The sequence below is a fragment of the Carcharhinus amblyrhynchos genome, chromosome 29, assembly GCF_965287045.1.
Source record: "Carcharhinus amblyrhynchos chromosome 29, sCarAmb.v2.hapA, whole genome shotgun sequence".
Lineage (NCBI taxonomy): Eukaryota > Metazoa > Chordata > Chondrichthyes > Carcharhiniformes > Carcharhinidae > Carcharhinus > Carcharhinus amblyrhynchos.
Window position 1 is genome coordinate 47,799 of NC_137352.1, and position 13,894 is coordinate 61,692.

The following is a 13,894-nucleotide window of genomic DNA, read 5'->3' on the forward strand; positions in this document are numbered from 1 at the left end:
CCGAGCTGTGTTGTTCTTTGTTCTTTGTTCTTTGTATCCTCATAGAAATCCAATAAATTTGTCAAACACGACTTCCCCTTAACGAATCTGTGCTACGTCTGCTCGATCAAACCATTCTTTTCTAGGTGCCTCGTTATTTCTTCTTCGATGACGGATTCTAAGACCCTTGTCAGACCCCACTTGGAGTACTGTGCGCAGTTACAAGTCTAACAATGACCACAAAACCACTGTCAGTTGTCATTAAACTCATCTAGTTTGCTGATGGCCCAAAGTTAAAATTCTAAATTGGGGCAAGGCCAATTTTCAATAGGAACTTTCAAAAGTTGCAAAGTGATGCACTTCAGTAGATCTAATGTAGCGGGGAGCTATACAATAAATGGCAGAACCATCAGGGACCTGGGGGTGCAGGTCCACAGATCCCTAAAGGTGGCAGCACAGATGGAGAGGGTAGTGAAGAAGGCATATGGCATGCTTGCCTTTATTGGACGGGACACAGACTGTAAAAGTTGGCACATGATATTGCAGCTATGTAGAACGTTGGTTAGGCCACATTTGGAATACTGCGTCCAGTTCTGGCCGCCACACTACCAGAAGGACGTGGAGGCTTTGGAGAGAGTACAGAAACGGTTTACCAGGATGTTGCCTGGTATGGAGGGTCTTAGCTATGAGGAGAGTTTGGGTAAACTGGGGTTGTTCTCCCTGGAAAGATGGAGGATGACGGGTGACCTAATAGAGGTGTATAAAATTACGAAGGGCATAGATAAGGTGAACAGTGGGAAGCTTTTTCCCAGGTCGGAGGTGACAAACACAAGGGGTCACAAGGTCAAGGTGAGGGGGGCAATGTTCAACACACGTGTCAGGGGGATGTATTTTACACAGAGGGTGGTGGGGGCCTGGAATGCACTGCCAAGCAAGGTGGTAGAGGCGGATGCGCTGGGATTGTTTAAGATTTATCTACATAGCCACACGAACAGACTGGGAATAGAGGGATACAAACAAATGGGCTAGTTGGGCGCATGAGCGGCGCAGGCTTGGAGGGCCGAAGGGCCTGTTTCTGTGCTCTATTGTTCTTTGTTCTTTGTTTGTTGACTGGGGGAGTCCTATGGCAGGCAAAAGGAAGTCTGGTAAGTGGGGGGCTTTCAGAAGTGTGTTAACCAGGGTTCAGGATAAACACATTTCTTTCAGAGTGAAGGGCAAGGCTGGTGGAAGGAGGGAACCCTGCATGACTTGGGATATTGAGGTCTTGGTCAAAAAGAACAAGGATTGACATGACATGCGTAGGCAGCTGGAATCCAGTGGATCCCTTGAAAAGTATAGAGCTTGTCGAAGTGTAGTTAAAAGAGAATTCAGGAGGACAAAAAGAGGGCATGAGATTGCGTTGGCAAATATGGCAAAGGAGAATCTAAAGAGCTTCCACAAATACATAAAGGGAAGAAGAGTAACTAGGGAGAGAGTGGGGCCTCTTAAGAATCAACAAGGTCATCTATGTGCAGATCCACAAGAGAAGGGTGAAATCCTAAATGAATATTTCTCATTGGTATTTATTGTTGAGAAAGACATGGATGTTAGGGAACTTGGGGAAATGAATAGTGAGGTCTTGAGGAATGTACATATTACAGAGAAAGAGGTGCTGGAAGTCTTAAAGTGCAACAAAGTAGATGACTCAGCGGGACCAGGTGAAATATGTCTCAGAATGCTGTGGGAGGAAATTGCAGGTCCCCTAGCAGAGATATTTGAATTGTCGACAGCTATAGGTGAAGATTGGAGGGTGGCAAATATTGTGTCTTTGTTTAAGAAGGGCTGCAGGGAAAATCCTGGGAACAACAGACTGGCATCTGTAGTGAGTAAGTTGTTAGCAGGTATTCTGAAGACATCATCTACAGGCATTTAAAGAGGCAAGGACTTGATTAGGGACAGTCAGCAAGGGTTTGTGAGTGGAAAATCATGTCTCACAAATTTGATTGAGTTTTTTTGAAGAAGTAGATGAGGGCAGTGCAGTCAACATTGTATATATGGACTTTAGTCAGGCCTTTGACAAGATACCGCATGGTAGGTTGTTGCATAAGGTTAAATTTCAAAGGATTCAGGGTGAAGTATCGAAATGGATACAAAATTGGCTTGATGTTAGAAGCCAGAGAGTGGTTGTAGAAGGATGTTTTTCAAAGTGGAGGCCTGTGACCAGCTGTGTGGCTCAGGGATCAGTGCTGGGTTCACTGTTATTTGTCATTTATATTAATGATTTGAGTAAGAATAGAGGAGGCATGGTTACTAAGTTTGCAGATGACATAGTGGACAGTGAAGAGGTTATCTGGGATTGCGATGGGATCTTGATTAATTGAACTAGTGAGCCAATGAATGTTAGATGGAGCTTAATTTAGATAAATGTGAAGTGGTGCATTTTGGTAGATCGAATCAGGGCAGGGCTTACTCAGTTAACGGTAGGTGTTGGGGAGAGTTATAGAATAAAGAGATCTAGGAGTACAGGTTCATAGCTCCTTGAAAGTGGAGTCACAGGTGGACAAGGTGGTAAAGAAGGCATTTGGCATGCTTTATTTCATTGGTCAGGAGTTGGGACGTCTTGTTGAAGTTGTACAAGACATTAGTAAGGCACACACTGTGTGCAGTTCATTTACAGAAAGGATATTATTAAACTAGAAAGAGTGCAGAAAAAGATTTATTTGGATGCTACCGGGACTTGATGGTTTGAGTTATAAGGAGAGATTGGATTAGACTGAGACTTTTTTCTCTGGAGTGTAGGAGGCTTTGGGGTGATCTTATATAGGTCCATAAAATAATGAATGAATGGATAAGGTAGATAGTCAACATCTTTTCCCAAAGTTAGGGGAGTCTAATATTAGAGGACATAGGTTTAAGGTGAGAGGGGAAAGATACAAAAGGGTCCAGAGGGGCAGATGTTTCACTCAGAGGGTGGTGAGAGGTAGAAGTAGAGGTGGGCGCAATTTTGTCTTTTAAAAAGCATTTAGACAGTTACATAGGTAAGATGGGTATAGAATGATATGGGCCAAATGTGGGCAATTGAGACAAGTTTAGTGGTAAAAATTGGGCAGCATGGACAAGTTAGGCTGAAGGGCCTGTTTCCATGCTGTAAACCTCTATGACTCTAAATCATTTAGGAAAGGAAATATGCCATCTTTACCTGGTCTGGCCCACATGTGAGTTCAGACCACAGCAATAAATGCTGCCCCAGTCAGCAACGCCCAACTTTCATGTTTCTCCCGCTGTGTTTTTAGAAACAGGCACAAAAAATATTAAGGGGCGAACTGACATCACGGTGGCGGGGCGAGATCTTATTGAGTGAATTAAACACTAGGATTGCACAATATGTATAGATCCTGTAACATTCTGGAATCTTATTTAGACACAATCTCTTAATCATCATGCATACTCCTTAGACAGTGCGCACATTTGTGTATTCTGCATAGACGCCACAGACATCCAGCCATCGCTCATTATCTACGTCTCTGTACAACTTGCATGTTTCACAGATCCCATTAACCATTACTGAGTTTCTTCAGTTCCCTGGTACTCCTTTACCCAGCTCTGCTTCTCTATTGCGTATTCACTCTGTGTGGAAGGATGTTCTTCATTGTCTTTTCTCAGCTTGGCTTTGGGGGCGGTGTTTCCTTGAATTTTGATGCCTGTATCGCTTGAAATCTACTTCGGTTTTTAGGCACGTTTGGAGAAATTATTAACCGAGCTTGCAGATTCATCTTTGTCTAAATCCGAATCTATATTTCGTTCCTGGTTTTGAAAGGCATGGAGCTGCAATATTATTGTCAGACTGGTTTTTGAGGATTAAATATTTTGTGTAAATTGCAGCTCCGCTTTTTGATCCGATTTCAGCGCAAGAACGGAAGCAAATCCTTGGATTATTTTAACTCTTGCATTCATGAAGAATTTGACACAAGTTTTTTATAAAGAGGATTCATGTTCCAGATTATTGGTGAGTGACTGTGTCTCTTACTGCAGAATTGCGGGTCAAATGGTTATTTGCTGATTGCCACTGTCACGCTCATTGGAAGGAATGTGGTTGCAAGGCCCCGAATTTGTGCAAAAGTATTTACAATTCTTAATTTTCCGGCACTTTTTATTCAAATGTCATTCGTTTTTAACGGGATTAGATCGTTCACATTATTCACATCAGCATTACTCCGTTTCGATGATACACTGCACACGGGACTGTTTCATGCCGAGTGCCCCAGTACGATTTGAACAATCTCTGGATCGCAAATTGAGAATCACAAAGCGACCGTATTTGAATGAATCGCAGAGACAATTTTCAGCGTCATTTCGGTTCTTCGTGCCGACTGCAGCCGAGTTTCGAGTGTTTGCCAATCTATTTAAATTCAGTTGAAAATGCTGAGACACAAGGGTCTTTACTGTCGTATATTTAACCAATGCCCTGAATATTTAATGATTAACTTTGATCCTACATTTTGAGAAAGTTATTTGTCGACAAATTTCAACATTATCAAATATACAGAATATAAGACTTTTTAACATTACTATATGCTGATGTGTTCGATGTAAATCAGATTTCTTTAAAAGCAAAATCCCTGCTCTAATGGCTGAGCAAATGTCGCAAAGGCTTCTGTGGGATGGCAACAAAGAGCTTCCTGTTCCTACCTTCTGCTCTCACTGAGTATCCTTGTGGCTTTGGCACCTGTCATAGATACTGCCTTGTCTGCGTCTGAACTGTACACATACTGCCATCTTTAGAGTATTTGAACCAACAATTTTGGTTCTTTCGGTGCTAGAAAGAAAAACTGCTAGTTTAATTCAGGTTATTTTAGTGCTAATGATTGAATATAAACATCTTCAAATAGCATTGTAAATAAATGCTAAAGCTTACAGTAGTTACTCTTACAGATGAACAAATAACAACAGAAATGCATTTTTTCTATTCAAACGGGGGGCGGGGGTGGGTGGGGCAGGTCAGTTGTGCTGTTCAGTTGAATTATATTTGTGGGCAGCACGGTAACACAGTGGTTAGCACTGCTGCTTCACAGCTCCAGGGACCTGGGTTCGATTCCAGCTTGGGGCACTGTCTGTGTGGATTTGCACATTCTCCTCATGTCTGCGTGGGCTTCCTCTGGGTACTCTGGTTTCCTCCCACAGTCCAAAAATGTGCGTGTTAGGCTAATTGGCCATGCTAAAATTGCCCCTTAGTGTCTTGGGATGTGTAGGTTAGAAGGGTTAGCTGGTAAATATACAGGGAGATGGGGCTGGGGCCTGGGTGGGATTGTGGTCGGTGCAGATGCAATGGGCCAAATGGCCTCTTTCTGCACTGTAGGGTTTCTGATTCTATATAAATGTGCATGCTAAGACAACTAAATCGGAAAGTGTTAGGTTACCTTACGTTGCACTGAATATTACATAAGAACATAATACCATAAGAAATAGGAGCAGGAGTAGGCCATCTAGCCCTTTGAGCCTGCCCCGCCATTCAATAAGATCATGGCTGATCTGAAGTGGCTCAGTTCCACTTTCCCGCTTTCTCCCCATAACCCTTAATTCCCTTGTCTGTCAAAAACCTATCTACTCGTGACTTAAATATATTTAGCGAGGTAGCCTCCACCACTTCAACGGGCAGAGAATTCCAGAGACTCACCACCCTTTGAGTGAAGAACTTCCTCCTCAACTCCGTTCTAAACTGCGTCCCCCTTCTTATCTTGAGGCTGTGCCCTCTAGTCCTGCTATCCTTTCTGAGCGGGAAGAATCTCTCTACCTCTACCCTGTCCATCCCTTTCATTCTTGTACGTCTCTATAAGATCCCCCCTCATCCTTCTAAACTCCAACGAGTACAGACCCCAGTCTATTTAGTCTCTCTTCATAGTCCAACCCCTTCATCTCCGGTATCAGCCTTGTGAACCTCCTCTGCGCTCCCTCCAAGGCCAAAATATCCTTGCGCAAGTGTGGCGACCAAAACTGCACACAGTACTCCAGCTGTGGTCTCACCAGTGCCCTGTACAGTTGCAGCAAGACCTCCCTGCTTTTATATTCTATCCCCCTCGCTATAAAGGCCAACTGCTGCACCTGCAGACGGGGATTTTGTGAATCATGCACAAGGACCCCCAGGTCCCTCTGCACCATAGCATGCTGCAGCTTTCCGCCTCTTAAATAATAATCCCTATTATTTCTGCCAAAGTGGATTACCTCAGATCACAAAGACCTTCATTCTGAAATGCATCAAACAGCGCTTGTTCATAAATTAATCTCCATTGGTTAAGAGGGAATGGGATGATTATCACTTCAATGAGTATTGTGTCAAATTGTTTCATGTTATTTGGCTGTATTTACTTTTGATTGCTGTTTGTAGACTGGTCTTGCACCATAGTTGCTGCCTATATACTGGTCCCATTCACAATTAATCTCAGTTGCAGTTTTGGCATAAGAAGTCTTACATTTTAGATTTGAAAATATGTCATTTAAAGCTTTTTCCCTCAAATTTTATTTTGAGTGAACTGGGAGATTTTGATAAAATTTGTGGTTAAATATTTGAAAGTAAGAAAAGCACTTACAGTGACATAACTCTTATTCGTAGCACATATATTTTACACTTCTCAACATTTTAAGCTAATTTGGTACATCACCAAAGTTTCATCTTTTTGCAGCAGTGCATCCTGTGAATTCTATGGGTGAAGTATAACACTTGATTTTGATGTTGCTAGTTAGTTAAAAGACAGGGTAAGTTACATAGCGCTTACAACCAGAAGAAAAAGCATGTAACTCAGAAAAAATAACATGAAGCACCTGTTATCTACTAGAGTAATAGATACTTGTAGAAGTTACATCAATGAAGGTTTGCCCAAGGAACACATCGTTTCTAGTTGTTCAGTTGCACCTAACCTGCTATAATCTGTTTTTACTCCCTTTTGTCTTTTTCTTTGAGAAATGTATATCTAACACCCTTTTAAATAATCAAATTTCTCTATCAATTGTCACTGTGATATTGTAAATCTTTATGAATCGTATTTTAGCTGCAATTTTTGTTAATATCTGAATCTGTCCCCTCATTTTAACAATTTGCCAACCAAACCATTCCCCCTTAGTCTTTTTTGTCTGGTAAATAAAGACAATTCATAGAATCATAGAAAAACTACAGCGCAAACAGGCCCTTCGGCCCACAAGTTGCGCCGACCATATCTCAACCTACTAGGCTTATCTATAACCCTCAATCCTATTAAGTCTCACGTACTCATCCAGAAGTCTCTTAAAAGACACTATCGAATTTGCCTCCACCACTACCGATGGCAGCTGATTCCACTCACCCACCACCCTCTGAGTGAAGGGTTTATTGAGTTATCTTCACAGCTATAACCTTTGGCTTTTTATTTAATTGAATGATTGTTGTAATGTTTGTATGACTGTCGTATCCTTTGTGTTAAAAAAAAGCAAATTACTGCGGATGCTGGAATGTGTAAGCAAAACAGAAAATGCTGGAAAAGCTCAGCAGGTCTGGCAGCATCTGTAAAGAGAGAAAAGAGCTGACATTTCGAGTCCAGACGATCCTTTGTCAAAGTTGATCACCCGGATACATAATATTTCAGTCAAACTGATATTTTGTCCAAATTCACATACCTGGTTTTATATTCATTTTCCTGCAAGACTCACATTCACCTTCTTAATAGTCTTTCCCACCTTTACTCATTAAAGATTGATTATCTACAGACCTAGATTTTGGCGTTCCTCCATTTTGTTTTAGAAGCTTAGCATTATCCCTTTTCCCCAAAGTGCAGTACTTCAGAAAATCACAGAATCACTACAGTGCAATGCTTATTTAAATTGAACAACTGCCAGCTATCTGCTACTCTTGTAATCTGTCAAAATCCTCTTACAAACTCTTGCATCTTCTTCAGAGTTTGCCCTGCTATCAAGTTATTTTTAATTAAAAACTGCAATTATATTTTTAAAATTATTCTTTGGATGTGAGTAATGCTGGTTCTCTTGGGCCTTTACCTTGAGCTGCTGCAGTCCTTGTCGTGATTGCTGCTACTTTTTAATGTAAGTACTATCAAGAACCTGCTCACTGACACTCAGTTAGAACCACTCATCACAGCCTTGATGCAGCAATGGGTGTTACAGCTGAAAGGCCTCCATAATAGGCACTGTTCAACTAACCATTGTAGCGAAGATTAGTAGAAAAGTGAGATATTGGGATCAGGCTGACTAAGAGTTCATTTCTTTACATTCTGTTCTGAGGCAGCTTGCTTACAACATTTTAGTCTGTTGATTCACATTTTGAAAAGGCTTGTACAATGTAGTTACCCCTTGGGAATTAGAAAGAACTTTAGCCTATCCAATAGTGAACAGGTAGTGATCAAACTGGTTTGATTAGCAAGTTTGCAGATTGCAGATAGCAATGAGGACCATCAGAGGATACAGATGTGGGAGACTTGGGCGGAGAGATGGCAGATGGAGTTTAATCTGGACAAAGGTGAGGTAATGCATTTTGGAAGGTCTAATACAGATCGGAAATATAGGGTGAATTGAAGAACCCTTGAGAGATAGGCAAAGGGATCTGGGTGTACAGGTACACAAGTCACTGAAAGTGGCAATGCAGGTGGAGAAGATAGTCAAGAAGACATACGGCATGCTTGCCTTCATTGGCCACGGCACTGAGTTTAAAAATTAGCAAGTCATGTTGCAGCCTTATAGAAACTTAGTTAAGCCGCATTTGGAATACAGTGTTCAATTCTGGTTGCCACACTACCAGAAGGATGTCGAGGCTTTGGAGAGGGTACAGAGAAGATTTACCAGGATGTTGCCTAGTACGGAGGGCATTAGCTATGAGGAGAGGTTTGAGAAACTTGGTTTGTACTCACTGGAACAACGGAGGTTGAGGGGTGACCTGATAGAAGGATTATGATAGGCATGGACAGAGTGGATAATCAGAGGCTTTTTCCCAGGGTGGAAGAGTCAATTACTAGGGGGCACAGGTTTAAGGTGTGAGGGGCAGATTTAAAAGAGATGTACGAGGCAGATGTTTACACAGAGAGTAGTGGGTGCCTGGAATTTGTTGCCAGTGGAGGTAATGGAAGCAGATACAGCAGTGACTTTTAAGAGGCGTCTTGACAAGTACGTGAATAGGATGAGAATAGAGGGATATGGTCCCTGGAAGGATAGGAGGTTTTAGTTAAGTCGGGCAGCATGGTCGGTGCAGGCTGGAGGGTTGAAGGGCCTGTTCCTGTGCTGTAATTTTCTTTGTTCTTTGTTCTTTGAATATAGAAAAGATTTGCATGAAGGTAGCTGATATAGGATCAATTGCCATCATTTGAAAGCAACTTTGCAGATAAAGATGATACCAAATAGCACTGTCGATTTGTTTGTCAGGTCAGATAGAAAAGGGAGCTTGAGCCTCTCGAACTGGTGTTGCTATCACAGTTAAAACTAGCATTACTTAAAGGTCAGACAGTGGTAATATCTGGGGTGCAAAATAACTTGTAATGCCTCATTATTCTACACAGTAAAATTATTGTACGGAAGATGGGTGTGTTAATTCGTTTCTCGCGAGACTCTTCGTCCTTGATACAAAGGCAAACACCAACCGCTGTCTGATTCAAAAGTTCTTTATTCTGCTTACATTGTAAGTTGGCAAACCTTTGCTACATAACTTCCACTCAGTGCTGGGAGTCAGGTAGCAAAGGCGCGCCAAACAAAGGGCGGCACGGTAACACAATGGTTAGCACTGCTGCTTCACAGCTCCTGGGTCCTGTGTTCGATTCCCGGCTCGGGTCACTGTCTGTGTGGAGTTTGCACATTCTCCTCATGTCTGCGTGGGTTTCCTCCGGGTACTCTGCTTTCCTCCCACAGTCTAAAGATGTGTGGGTTAGGTTGATTGGCCATGCTAACATTGCCCCTTAGTGTCTAGGGATGCGTATGTTAGAGGGATTAGTGGGTTTAAAATGTAGGGATATGGGGTAGGGCCTGGGTGGGATTGTGTTTGGTGCAGACTCGATGGGCTGAAGGGCCTCTTTCTGCACTGTAGAGTTCTATGTCCTCCTTTATGTAGCTTTTACAATCCTTATGCTGATCTGATACAATATAGCTAATCACAACACATCCTTTGTTCTAGTCAGGTTAACCATATCAAAGGTCATAATATGTTGAAAAAAAGAGAACTGTTAAAGGGTAAATTCATTAATCACAGATGCCTTAAGCTTGTCATTTTGAAATAAACTCAAAAGTTCTTAGTTGCATGCGATGTTAACCCCTTAATATCTCATTCCCTCCTGTTATCATTTCGTGATAACTTTAACCTTTAGAGAGGAGTTTGTGCTCTGTTATAGGTCAGGCATCAACAAACACATTGTAGCAAGAACAATAATAAGCAAACCACCAGAATAATGAGTCCCAAATGCAATATCATTCCTCCTCAGTCCCCAAAGAGGTTACCAAAGGGCCACCAGCCAGGAGGATTATAGTCCTTAAAGTTCTGCCCCTTGGTTCTAATTTTGTCAGCTGTCTTTTTAATGTGCTCAGTTATATCAATGATATTGTCGGAGGAGCCTGGAATGTATGTACAGCACTCAGAACCTATTAGGGCGCAGGTGCCTCTGGTAGCCACCAACAAGTAATTTAAAGCCATTTGATTTTGGAGTGCCGCCGTCCGTATAGCTATGACTTCAGCTGAAACTTCAGAGATAGTAGTGCTGACATCCTCTAATCCATCCGCAGTATCATTAGCTATTTTCTCAAGAGCTGGAGCCATATTGATCAGCTCTCGAGCTGCCCTTGCTGTCCCATAGGTAGGAAAGGCTATCATCCAAAATTGCTCAGCTCCGGTGATGGCCCGATCTCAACAGGTGTATCTTGAGGTGGAGATGCAGGGAGTCATAGTGCCGGACATAGGGGACCACATACGCTGGATAGCAAGATCCAGACCAGTCCCAGGGAGGCCAAGGATAGGCGTTATCTTCACAGACAAAATAGGTGCCATTGTACACTACCATTTTGTTTAATAGAACTGGGTCGAGTTGGAATGGAGCCCCCATAGTAAACCAAAATGATTTGGCTGTAGGCAATGGACTTTAGGCCTCAGGTTTACCATACTACTACTGAGAGTGGTGACATTAAACTTCTAAATGCAGTAGCTACGGCCAACGGATTTGGTTTCGTTTCTCATCAGGCAGATGTTGATTGTTTACAACGAAGTGGGTTGGAGACTCTGACCTATTATAGTTGGGTTGGTAATCTTAAAAGTTGATAGAGTGCATCCCCCCCCTTCTTCATTGTAGATCCATCACTGCTGATGTCAATTAGCCAATTTCCTCTATGGAAATTGGGAGGAATTTCTTATTCCGCAATCAGTCCTGTTTTGATACAAAATCCATTCTATCATTTCCCGGGGTTTGAGCGGAATAGGGAATAGGAGGATTCCCTCTTTGGCCTGTGGTGGTACGTATGAGCAGACCCAACATGTGCTTACATTAAACTTTACAGCTTACTCGTAAGACATGTACAAAAAGGTGTTAAAAGTGAAATTGTCCATTACTCAATCCATCTTTTAGGCTTCCTTCCCTGGTTGTCCGGGTGCCAGGAAAATAGCGGAAAGGCCGAAGAAGGTGAAGATAAACTTCATGATTTATTAGTGGATGTTGGTATCCACTGTTTACAGTCACTCAGATGTATCCAGCGAGGTTGTTCTTGAACCTTGGTTGCAGCTGGAGTCTGGAAGAGGGCTTGGAACGGTCCTTTCCACCATGGCCCAAGTTTGGGTTGATCTCAGTTCTTTATTAGCATGAGGTTTCCTATCTGTGGTCCAGAGAATTAGTCCTGTGGGTCAGAATCTTGATCTGGTGTCCGTGGAGTTGATCCAAAGGCACACTGTACCTGTGGATGAAGAAACTTTAAAGACGATGTTAGCTGTCGGAAGTACTTCTGTATTTGTCTCCCATAACGTGTAAATCTATCTGAGTGGGCGGGCTGGCTTGTATTTGCATCCCAGAGCGTCCTACTTGGTTTACCAAAGATTATCTCCGCAGCCGACAGTCCAGTGGTAGAGTGGGGTGTTATTCTCATGTGGTAGAGGGCTAAGGGTAAGACTTTTAAACAATTTAGTTTCAGATGTTAGCTTGGCTAGCTTAGCTTTAAGGGCCCCATTAACTGTTTCCACTGTTCCTGCTGCCTGGGGGTGGTAGGCACAGTTGGACTGCTGCTGAATGTGTAATATGTCACACAGTTCCCTACAAAATGGGGGCCATTGTACGAGCTAATCTGCTGGGGTGCCCCAAATCTCGGTATTATTTCTTTCAATAACAACTTTACTACTGTCGAGACCTTGTTATTTGTAGTTGGGAAAGCCTCCATCCATCTACTAAACACATCAACAATTACAAGACAATACTTATAACACTGCACATGCGGTAATTCGATAAAATCCAACGGAATACAATCAAATGGGCCACCCGACAAGGGTGTTTTCCCTGGTGAGCACTTTATTCCTTGGCCAATGTTATTTTGTTGGCAGGTTAATCATGATGCTATGTGAGACTGAGCAGCCTTGGCCGGTTGGGGGTGCCACCAGGTAAGAAGCAATATTCCACTCATTCCCTCCTTCCCAAGGTGGGTGTCAGAGTGTAGACAATCAATCAATAAAGGCAGTAATGTATCTGGGATACAAACTTGGCCAGCTGGAGTGACCCAGAGGCCTTTTGACGCAGAATGCGAACATCCACGTGTCTTCCAAAAATCGTGTTCAGAAGCATGGCGTCCCCCTATAAGTGCTGAATAGTGACTATATCTGGCATGCTGGGTGTGTTCAAAGAAGGTGAGCGATTTATTGCCTGTTTATTCATGGTGGGCACTGTGTTAGTTTGGGCTGTTGCAGCCTTTTTGGTGGCATAATCAGCCCTAGCATTACCCGTGGTCACTGCCGAGCCATCGGCAGCATGGGCGGTACATTTAATAATGGTCAGTTGTTGATGGACGAGGATGGCTTGGAGAAGATTGCGAACATAAGGGAAGTTTTGGATGGGAGTCCCCGAAGAGGTAAGGAAACATCTATGGGCCCATAATTGGCTGAAATCGTGGGTAACCCCGAAGGCGTAACGGGAGTCAGTATAAATGTTTGCGGATTTGTTCGCAGCGAGGATGCAGGCGCAGGTGAGGGCAAAGAGGTCAGCCTTTTGCGCAGAGACTGAAGGGTCGATGTGGCTGTCTCCAGGATGGTAGTATTGTTTACAACTGAGTAGCCAGAAATGGGTCTCCCAGAGGGAGAGAGGTAGGAACTGCTACCAACATACAAGGTAAGCTCTGGAGAAGGTAAGGTGAGTAAGGTCAGAACAAGGCGAGGTCAAAAAGTGATTCTGAAGTAAGCAATCATGAGGGGGTTGTGGGAGGTCATCAGGGGGAGCAGTCAGGAAAGGGGCCGGATTAACAGTGGAGCAGAAGAAAAACTTAGTACTTTGGAACAACAATGGCATGCCAGCTATGTCAGGCAGTACCTCTGGTTTTTTTGTCTTTCCGTTGTTCAGCCTGTCGCTCTAGTCTTTTTTTCTCGGTGTCATCTCTCCCTTTCCAACCTCTCTTGTTCCACTCTCTCTCTTTTCTCCTTCTCATGATTCTCACATTCCCACTTCAACATTTCCCAAGTGTTGGGTTTCCCTCCATCATCACATTTACTGATCCCTCTCCAATGTGCATTATCATAAGAACGTAAGAACATAAGAAATAGGAGCAGGAGTAGGCCATCTAGCCCTTCGAGCCTGCTCCGCCATTCAATAAGATCATGGCTGATCTGAAGTGGCTCAGTTCCACTTTCCCGCTTTCTCCCCATAACCCTTAATTCCCTTGTCTATCAGAAACCTATCTACCCGTGACTTAAATATATTTAGCGAGGCAGCCTCCACCACTTCAACGGGCAGAGAATTCC

At 43.0% G+C, this 13,894-nt stretch overlaps 1 protein-coding gene across 1 annotated transcript in view; it reads left to right on the forward strand.

Annotated features, from left to right (window-relative positions):
- The first annotated feature begins 3,676 nt into the window (after nt 1-3,676).
- The window catches only part of LOC145359963 (glutamate receptor ionotropic, kainate 4-like), a 273,024-nt gene continuing 262,806 nt past the window's right edge, over nt 3,677-13,894 (forward strand). Inside the window, exon 1 of the mRNA XM_080214862.1 lies at nt 3,677-3,964. The gene's annotated coding sequence lies outside the window, so the exon portion shown is untranslated. The remainder of the gene's footprint in view (nt 3,965-13,894) is intronic.